Here is a 9899-nt window from a genome sequence, read left to right on the forward strand (position 1 = left end):
AGCCTGAGGACCCTGGCCCGGAATGACGTGCTTGGGGCACTGAGGCTTGGGTGGTATATCTGGCTCACCTACACCCCTTTGGCCCGAGGTCCAGTCTGCTCTCACACCTGACTCTCATGCCTCTTTGGTCCAGTGCCTGCAAGAGAAGCCAGAAGCTTCTGGAGAAATACTGACAAGCCACAGGAAGGAGATTCCAGGACAAGGGACACCAGATAGCAGCGGACTGGAAAATGGAGTGTTCCAGGGCCTGGGGCTAGACAGGACACCAAGAGGGTGGAGAAAGAGGGACCCCCTAAAAGAGGGCCCACAGCTGGGCCAGGCTAGATGGCAGCTGGTAGGGGAGGAGAGAAAGGCCCAGATTGCCCAGGGCAGAAAGGAGATTCCTGGTTCCCTCTGGTGTTCACTGCGGGCCGCAGAAGCAGAGGGGATCCCCACGCACAGCGCTCAGGGCAACCTCACACTCATTCCCTCATTCGGCTGCCGTCACTCCCGGCAGGGAAGAAGTCAGTGATGTGTGCGAGGCTCTTCCCACCCGGGTGACCACCTCATAGGAAAAGAAAAGTGGCAGTGAGACCCAGGAAGGACGAAAGCTACCAGGCTTCCTTCAACTTTAAGGTGTAAGAATCCCTAGTCAGAATGGCCTGGGGACAAAAAAGCCACCCTGGGAGCAGTGCCCGGGGGGTGGTGCTTACGTGGCGGTGCGAGGTGGCCGGCCCCTTCCCAGGCTGGACACTGCTCTGTGGTCCACTTGAGAGTGAGAGGGAAGCACGGAGCCAGCATCTGAGGAATACATGAGATAATGCATGAAAAATAGCACAGCACCTGGTACAAAGTAAGTGCTCAAGAAATAGTGGGGGTGGGGGGGAGGGATAAATTAGGAGATAGGGATTAACAGAAACACACTATTATGTATAAAATAGATAAACAACAAGGACCTGTTGTATAGCACAGGGAACTATATCCAGTATCTTGTAAAAACCTACAATCGAAAAGAATCTGAGGGACCTCCCTGGCGGTCCAGTGGTTAAGACTCCGTGCTTCCAATGCAGGGGGCACGGGTTCGATCCCTGGTCAGGGAGCTAAGATCCCACAAGCTGCGAGGCGTGGCCAAAAATAAATAAATAAAAATTTTTAAAAAAGAATCTGTAAAAGAATATATCTATATATATATCTATATATATCCGAATCACTCTGCTGTACACCTGAAACTAACACAACTTTGTAAATCAACTATATTTCAATTTAAAAAAAGAAAAGAAATAGCAGGGTTTTTAAAACTACTAGTACAGATATGGACAATGGTGCGAGAAATGGGTTCGAGGAGAAAGGCTGTAAGTCACCAGCCTGCGTGACAATCACTGATTCCAGGGACCTCACCCCCAGGGATTCTGATTCTTCCATTGGGACGGGGCCCAGAGATCTGCATGTTCCGTAAGTTCCCGGGTGATGCTGAGGTACAGAGTTCAAACACCCCGCTTTAAGGAGACCCTGCTATAACTCATGTTGGCTACTGGGCCTGGCTGGAACAGAAAAGCTGAAATGGGAGCCATAAGAAATGGATGTGGTGGTGAAGAAAAAGCAACTCGAATGACATCTAGAGAGAACTGTGGCCGCAAAGGAAAGCATTTTGTTTTTCTAATGAACATCTCTAAGACTTGAACCTCCAATGAGTCCTAGAGCAGCTGATGGAGAGTTGACACCCCAGCCCTGCTATGAATTAGCTGTGAGGCCTCGGGCACACTGAGTCCTCTCTCTGGGCTGCAGTTTCCTCACCTAAGAAGTAAGGGATTGGGCTAGACTTGGATCTAGGGGTCCTGTTAGCCCAGGCATTCCAGGATCCTATGATTCATCGAGACCATCAATCAAAGTTCCCAGTTCATCCCTAAAGAAGCCAGATTTTGAAGAGGCCCCCTATAAGCCTTGCTTGAGTTGGCCATCAGGGGACCAGCCTTCAGAAGCCTGTTGATATTTTCAGAAAATGCTCCTACTTTTAGCTTGTTTAGAAACCTAAGCTATTTTTCCCATTTAAAAAAAATGTACAGGGTCACAGGAGATTTGATTTAAAATTCACCATTCATTTTTGCTTCACCTTTGAAAGAAATTTTTAAAAGTTTTTTTTTCAAATCAGGAGTTCATCCCTATCAGAGAATTAATATCTCATCTCAGAATTTCCTTCAATTCTGAATAAGCAAACATAGGCCATTTCTACATGAAATAAGGTCTTCAGGTCATTGACATTTGGCTTCGGAAACCACAGGCACAGAAGGAACAAACACTTTTCACAAGTAAAAGTAAAATTATGTCCTTCAAAGACTGAAGATGAAGGTTTAGTGGGGATTTTTTTTCCATCTCATTCCCTTAAAGGGCTTCTAAAGACCCCCTCCAAGTATCACAAATGAACAGTGAACTAGTCCAGAAACCTCTGTTCATACGTTTTACGCAAACCCAGGAGAGTAGACTTTTCCTGCCTTACCTACTGGGCTCTGCTCAAAATGTGAACAGGCAGATATGCCTGGGTTCCCAGGGCCCTTTCTGTTCCCTAACCTCCATGGGGCTCAGAAGAGTCTCCCTCTGACTTACTTTCCTCTCCATTCTTCCAGAACAGTTGGGCTTATGGAAAGGGGAGATCTGGATGCAATAAGGAAGGGGAAGTAACCATGACCCACAGCTTACAGGATGGGCTGGTCCCTGGGTCATGAGGCCCCCGGGATAGGCATAATGACCTTGTCGATGTGAAAATGTAACATGACTTTATCAGTCTTTAGTAGAATCTTTTCTGAAACACAGTGCCTACCATTTGTTGCTTTTTTCCTATCCATATCTAGACTTTCCCATGTCTGTATCTCTTCTTTTTCTTATCTAGACTTTCCCATGTCTGTATCTCTTCTTTTTCTTTTTTCTTGTTTCCATTCCTCATTTTGAACATCTACATCTCTCCATTTTACAGATGAGACAACTGAGGCCCAGGAAGGCTCTGGCAGTCACCCATGGCCACACAGCTAGTAAGTAGCATTGTGAGGATTCAAGCCCATGTCTGACTCCAAAGCCCCATGCTCATTTCTCTATATGGTGCCAAATACGTTCAGCAATTGTACGTGTGTATCTCTCAGGCCAGACACTATGCCAGGTGGCTGTGCCCTGGGGCAGCGTGGCCTTCGATAGCACACCGTAAGCTGCTGTGAGGTGCCGTCTTCTCTCCTTCTGGGCCAGATGCCTTGCTCCTTCATTAGCAGCCTGGGGGCCAGGCTGGTCCATACACTGCTCTGGTTTCCCAACCCCAAACGCCAAACTTCCACGTATCCTTAAAGTGGTACCTGGGCTCTCCCGCCACATTACTGGCTGGGTGTCAGACTGAGGAAGGCCTGACATTGTGAAGAGCTCCGAACTTCTGCTGCTCTCCAATACAACCTCCCCGATTCAGGCGCTCCCATTCTGAACTTAAGATGGTTCTACCAAGGCAGAACTTTTGCACCGAAATGTAAACAAAAGCACACTTGTGAGCAAACTTATAACATAAACCTTATACTTATAGACGGCCCTGTGCTCTTCAAAGAACTTCCACGTCCATTTGACCGTCCAGACAATTCTGTGACATAAACAGGGAAGCGACATTGTTATTTTTATTATTCCCATTTTACAGATAAGAAAACCAAGGCCCCAAAAAGGCATGGGGACACATCTATGGTAATGCTGTGAGAGCTGAGTGTTAGGGCTCTGCTTCTGAAGTGACCTTTAAATAATACCCCAGGGGAGGACCCATTTGTAAGCCCTGCAGAAGCCCTATTTACATGATGACAATTACCATATTAATCATAAATCTCTGGCAATAATTACTAACATCTCTCAAACTCTTACTGTGCTGGGCACTGCACTACATGCTTCAGTTCTCATGCATTATTTCTCAGTGGATACCATAATCCTTCGAGGACTAGGTCCCATTATTATCCCCATTTTACAGCTGAGGAAACTGGGGCTCAGAAGGCTTAGAGGAACATACACAAGGCCACAAAGCTAGGAAGTGGTAGACAGGGGACCCAAGCCCAGGACTCTCTGATCCCTGAACCACACTCCACTAGACTACAGCGCCTCTAAAGCTGAGTCCAATATGGAGGCCACTAGCCACATGGGGTTATTTAACTTTAAACTCATTAAAGTGAAATAAAATTAAAATCTCAGTTCCTCAGTCACATTGGCTGCACCACATTTGCTCAATAGCCACACGTGGCTAGTGGCTATAGCATTGGACAGCACAGATAGAGGACATTTCCATCACCACAGAAACTTCTATTGGAGAGTGCTGCTCTAAACACTTAAGGGCGGGCCTCCCCAGACTTCTACTTTGGTAAAATGTTATTCACTGAAGGCAGGGTTTCTCAATCCTGACACTGTTGACATTTGGTGCCAGTAGCACACCTTCCCCCTAGTCTTGATGACTGGACAAGTCTTCAGATATTGCCAACCATCCCCTGGGGGAGCCAAACTGCTCCCCACACCTCTGCTAAGAACCTCTGGGTTAAGGTTAGCGTATGTATTTGAAGAATCAAATGGCAAATCTTATCATTACCTTACCTTAGCCTCCTGAAGACAAGCCATTTCACTGACACTCATTTTTTTCTAGTGAATCACAGTCTATACAGTAATTTGCAGTGAATGAGTGGGTTTAAAAGCTATTGAAGATTTCATGAAAGAGTAAGACCATTTAACGCAGCAGGATGAGCGTGAAGATGCCAAGAAGGGATCACTGCAATGTACTGTACGATTAGTTCCTCCAATTTGCTCTCCATTAACCATAACTATGAAATTGCCAAGGAAGGATAAGAAATGAATTGGTTTAAAAAGCTAAAGGAATGTCAGCGTAGAAAATCAATGAGGAAACCACAGGAGCAATCACATCACATACTGCATTTTGGCTACCAATTTCCAGAAATAACAAAATATTGTGCTATTTGAGAAACTGGTGAAAGAATCCCCCAAATGCTAAAGTTGACCCAACAGAATATGGGCTTTCAAGGGATTCAAAAGAAACTAGTGTAAACATTCCCATACAAAATGCTGAAATTTTGGTTACTGATGAAATAATATACTTTTCCACATTTTTCGTACATTCCCAAGGAAGCTAAAGCTCCTTTCAACAAATGGAACACTCCTTAGAAAGCTGCTAAAGACCAAATGGAATTTGTCAACCGCATCTTCAGAGAAATCTCTGAACGCTTTTATAATCATTCCCTCCTAAATGAAGTTTCACAAAGAATTAAATATTTTAATGATGTTATAGTCAAAGGAGACAAAGTTTTGGTAAACCGGTAAATATGGCAAGTAGTTTATTCAAGAACTTTCCAGAGAGCCGGCTTTCTCCCCACCTCCCCAGCAGAGGGTGAGGCTGGGGGCCTAGGGCGGCGCCCCCTGGGTAGGCACCTGCCACCCCATGGCTCCCTTATCACGCTCATGAATGGACAGGGCCTCAGACAGATGCCACAGGGTGAATGCAGGTTAGCAAAATGCAATAGCCAGTCTGGGCCCCTTGCCAGGGGAGCTGGAGTTAATAGCTTTTCTTCTAAAACTAGAAGAAGCAAAAAAAAAAAAAAAAAAAAACGGAAGAAGGGAAGGAGAGAAGGATGCAAAGTGCCACAGGGATCTCTAATGACCACATTAAACACTCTTAATAACAGTAAGGAGTGGAGGTTGGGTCTGCGCTGGCAGGCTGAGGGGCTGCAGCTACGTGCACATTTCTGGTGCTTTCTGCTAGTTCATATTTGCCTGCCCCAGCTGGAAGGTCAAATGCAGCCAGGCTTCAGGTTCATCATAGCTCCCCGGATGCAGGTCGGCCTCGGGTTCAGGAGAACAGATTGCAGGTGGGAGGGGAGATAGCCCTGAAACCGTCAGCCACTGGAAGGACGTGGGGGTAGGTCTCCTCCCGCATCTGGGTGCCAGGGGGCTACCCAGGGCCAAGAAAGAATGCATGGGCCCCCTGACTACCAACAACTGGAATTCAGAAAAAGTCAACATGTGTGTCCTCTAATCTCAAATAGCAGCCTGCACTGCTTTGGGGGGCATCAGGGAAGTTTTGCAGCCAAGGGGAGAAGAGTGGCACATCAATTACAATAGTTCTTCCCTGGTTGGGGGTCAGGGGCTTGTGGCAGAAGCGCTCAGCCTCAGCTTCCTGCATCCTGCTCTTAGAGTAGAAGAAGCTGGCCAGCATGATGTGAGGGACCCACCAACCTGCAAACTCCCCCTGATGACCCCCGAGCATCAGAGTGACACAAATGCATCCAGGTCATATCGAAATGCACATCGTCTGGAGTAATCCATCCAGGCCCACTAACCTAGCATCCGTCGGCCAGTCTGGCCAAGAGCTAGCCCCTGGGCCGCAGGATGGCAATGTGTTAGCCAAGGGGAGTCCACAACCTGGGACACCAGAGGCTGGGAGAGGAGGGCAAGATTCAGGCCCAGAGCACCCGGAGAGGGAAGGGGCTGAAATGGGAAAGGGTTGTGACAGGACAGACTGAGGTTGCCAAAACCAAAGCTGCCCTAGCTCACTATTTTGCCTCGGGCTGAATCGACATCTGCAGCAGCCCACTGAGGGGCCACTGTATCCCATGATGCATGCTTTTCGTCCTTTGCTCAGGGGATGATTTTTCCTCTTTCCCAGGCTGTACAGCTCTACACCGGAAGACGGGGTACCAAGGACTCTAATCTTACATTTGTCATTGACTGTGTGACCCAAGGAGAATCACTTAACATCTTTGGGGTCCGGTTTCCTCACCCTTAAAAATGAAGACATTTTCACCCATCCCACCATTACAGGATCTTGTCTGGTTAAGACAGTTCTTGGGCTTTTCCTCCATCTCCTCATGTACTTGTACAAAACGGTCTCGCATAACTCAAGAAGCCTACTATTTTCTCCCTTCTACCAATACACATATTAATTGATCCCTTGATAATTTGCCTGTCACCTGCTGTCATTCTATGTCTATGAAAAGAACAGAACTTAACAGCTAGTTATCTTAAGCAAGAGCTATATCTAACAAGAGCTAGTTCCGAATTTAAACACCAAAACCGGTACCCTAGCAACTCACTTGGTTACAGTGAGGGGCCAGTGGGGCTAGTGGCATGGAGTCAAGCCTATAAGGATATGGATGCCTCTGAACATATTTCCGCCGCTGGCCAAACAGCTCCAACTCATATCATAAATGTAGCTACCTGTATATAAAATCTAGACTGCAACTGTGATGTGCAGAGGAAACTGTGAACCAATACTGTGTTTCCACCCAAATTCAACTTTCAAAGCCTACTGGGCTTCCTTGAAAGGGTGCAACTCTCCTGAGGTGGCCAAGCTGTGATTCTAGGAAACCCCCCTCGGGGGGGGGGTGTTGAGGGGATAGAGGGTGGCAGGAAACCCAAGGCTCACAGGGGGAGCAGTGAATGTTCCAGCAGCCCAATTTCCCTCCTGGTCTTCCTCTCCCACTACCCCCTCGAAAAAGCTCAGAGAAGGGACCCTAACGCCACATCAAATAACTGGAAGACTGCATATTGTACAGGTTGGAACAAATTTCAAAAATGAAGACAACTCAGAAAACGTAAGGTGATTTTCTCCACTAACCCAAATTCTGCTTTATGTTTCCATTCCTGTCGCCTCCTTCTTCTGGTCTCTCTCCCACTTGTCGCCCCAGGCTTGTCTATCTCCTGTCCTCCTTTACATTCTGTCCTACTGAGCCTACACCTCCCACCCCACCTCCTGCAAACTGCTGCTGACGGGCCGACAACTCCCTAAAAAGGCAAGCTCCTCAAGGACATCTTGGTTCAGTCAACAACATTCCTTCAGCAAATATTGGTGCCAGGCACTGTGCTCGCTTGGTTCCGGGAGAGGAAAGCGTAAGTTTCTTCCACGATGCTCAGCACAAAGCTTGCTACAGAGCAGGTGCACAATATTTTTGACTGCTTACTGAGTCTCCATACCGTCTAGGTCCCACGAGGGACTCCAAGCCTCTTATTTATAGAAGCCTTGACTCTATAATAATCTCCTCAAATGCTCTCTTATCATTTCTCTTATTCCTTCAGCCCAGATTCCATAAATCATCAGATGAGCTCGGGCCTATAACGGTGGCCACAGGAAGTGGCCATTTGGGCCACTGAGTCCCCTTTTTCCACCCCCAAAGACCTCAGGCTGGCCCAGATCCCCTGCATGGAAAGTGGACATTTGGACGAAGGGCCCCTGCTGCATTTGCAAGCAGGAGGATCTAATAGAAGCCAGCACTGAACCCCAGGGAGGAAGGGCTTGCACACCACCTGGGAGCAGCAACAATGCCCTTAGCATCTCCCACTGTAAGGACCGTCACCTCCCTCCTCCTCCCAAAGGCTTCACCGTCTACCTCTCTGTCATCTGGTGCTATGGCGAGTTCCACAGAGAAAGCCTATAATTTCCACAGCATCCATCCGAGGCCAGAGGTTGAGGGCACAACAGTGAGCCCGGGAGCTGGGGTGATAAAACAGTTGCAAGGACGCTTTTCAAGTTTCAAGAGTCCAGGCCCATGCCCCACCGGAAGCGCGGGAGCGCGCTCTGGTGCCAACCGTGAGGAAGCCGCAGAAGGGGCTACCCACGCCTCCATGCGTGAACCTCCCGTCTTTGGCGCCTCAAATGGAGTGCCACGAAAAATCACATGGAATACCACGGTGGGCCTGCAGGCCAGGCCCTGTCCGGTCCCTGCCACACGGTGCCTTTCCATGAAGGCAGAGGACTGCAGGGACCCGCCGAACCCGTGCAACTCTCGACTGCTGGAGACCTGCAATGAGTGAGGTGAGTTTCTGGCATGATTCCAGATTGTGATAGCTGAGGGAGAAGAGTGTTAGCTTCATGAACGGAAATTGCAAATAACTGCACACCCGCTCATCAACCATATGACTAGATCTACGGTGCTTCTTCCTGCTGTCACTGCTTGAAATACGTACACTCGACATCCAAAATCACCTCCATGGACACGCAGTGAGCATAAACTGGAGCTAACGCCACATCAAATAAGTGGGAGACTGCGTATTGTACAGCTTGGAACAGATTTAGAAAATTAAGACAACTCAGAAAATTTGAGGTGATTTTCTCCACTCCCCCGAATTTCCCTCTCTCTTTCCATCCCTCTCTCCTCCTTTCCCTCCTCTTTCTCCCATTTCTTGCCCAAGCTCCCGGGGACTCAGGTGAGCCAGGTGGAGACGGCGGCGGAAAGCAGAAAGCCTGCAAGTCGGGAACCTCTGGGTCCAGCCACCCCGCCCCGCCCCGCCCCCTCCAGGCCGGCCGAGTCCTGGAAGCGCGCGCCCCGCGCCCGCGCCCCCGTCGCCGCTCTCCCACGCACGCGCACACGCACGCACACCTGCGCGAGCCCTCCTAGGAGCGGGCCGCCCGCACGCGGCAGGCGCGTCGCCGCGAGTTCGAGCCCCGGGGACGGCGCGTTCCCCGCCGCGCGCCCTCGGCTGGCTCACAGTTGCTCCTCTTCGAGGCGGGCGCCCCGATGGGGCGGGAAGCGGTGCCCGCACCGGCGGCCGCCGTTCTGCCACTCTGCCCTCCGTGCAGTCCGGTTGCAGTGCTTACTGCGCCCACCACTTACTCTGGAGTCTTCAGGCAACCATAAAACCCAGCCATGGTGCCTCCCAGGGAGCCGGAGGCCGGTTACGCGCCCTGTCCTCTGGGGTGCCTGGGAGCCCGCGCTGTGGGCCTGCCCTTGGGGGCTGCCACGTGGGGGCAGCTCTGTACGCCGAGCGCCCACGCGCACGCAGCCCCAAAGCCACCGGCCAGTGCAATCACCAGCCAGATGAAGTTTCTTCTCGGAGGCCTCTCGCTGTCTTCTGAACTAGTTCCAAAAAGGGCTGAGCTTGTTCCTTACATGGTTAGGAACTAACTCTCCCTTTTTCCT

At 49.5% G+C, this 9899-nt stretch overlaps 1 protein-coding gene across 1 annotated transcript in view; it reads right to left on the reverse strand.

Moving 5' to 3' along the window:
• The window catches only part of KIAA1210 (KIAA1210 ortholog), a 48759-nt gene extending 39146 nt beyond the window's left edge, over nucleotides 1-9613 (reverse strand). The window contains exons 1-2 of the mRNA XM_059910462.1: nucleotides 9594-9613; nucleotides 693-780 (exon numbers count right to left, since the gene is read on the reverse strand). The gene's annotated coding sequence lies outside the window, so the exon portion shown is untranslated. The remainder of the gene's footprint in view (nucleotides 1-692; nucleotides 781-9593) is intronic.
• Between the last annotated feature and the right edge of the window lie 286 nt (nucleotides 9614-9899).

Source organism: Balaenoptera ricei, chromosome X, assembly GCF_028023285.1.
Source record: "Balaenoptera ricei isolate mBalRic1 chromosome X, mBalRic1.hap2, whole genome shotgun sequence".
In the NCBI taxonomy this organism is placed as follows: domain Eukaryota; kingdom Metazoa; phylum Chordata; class Mammalia; order Artiodactyla; family Balaenopteridae; genus Balaenoptera; species Balaenoptera ricei.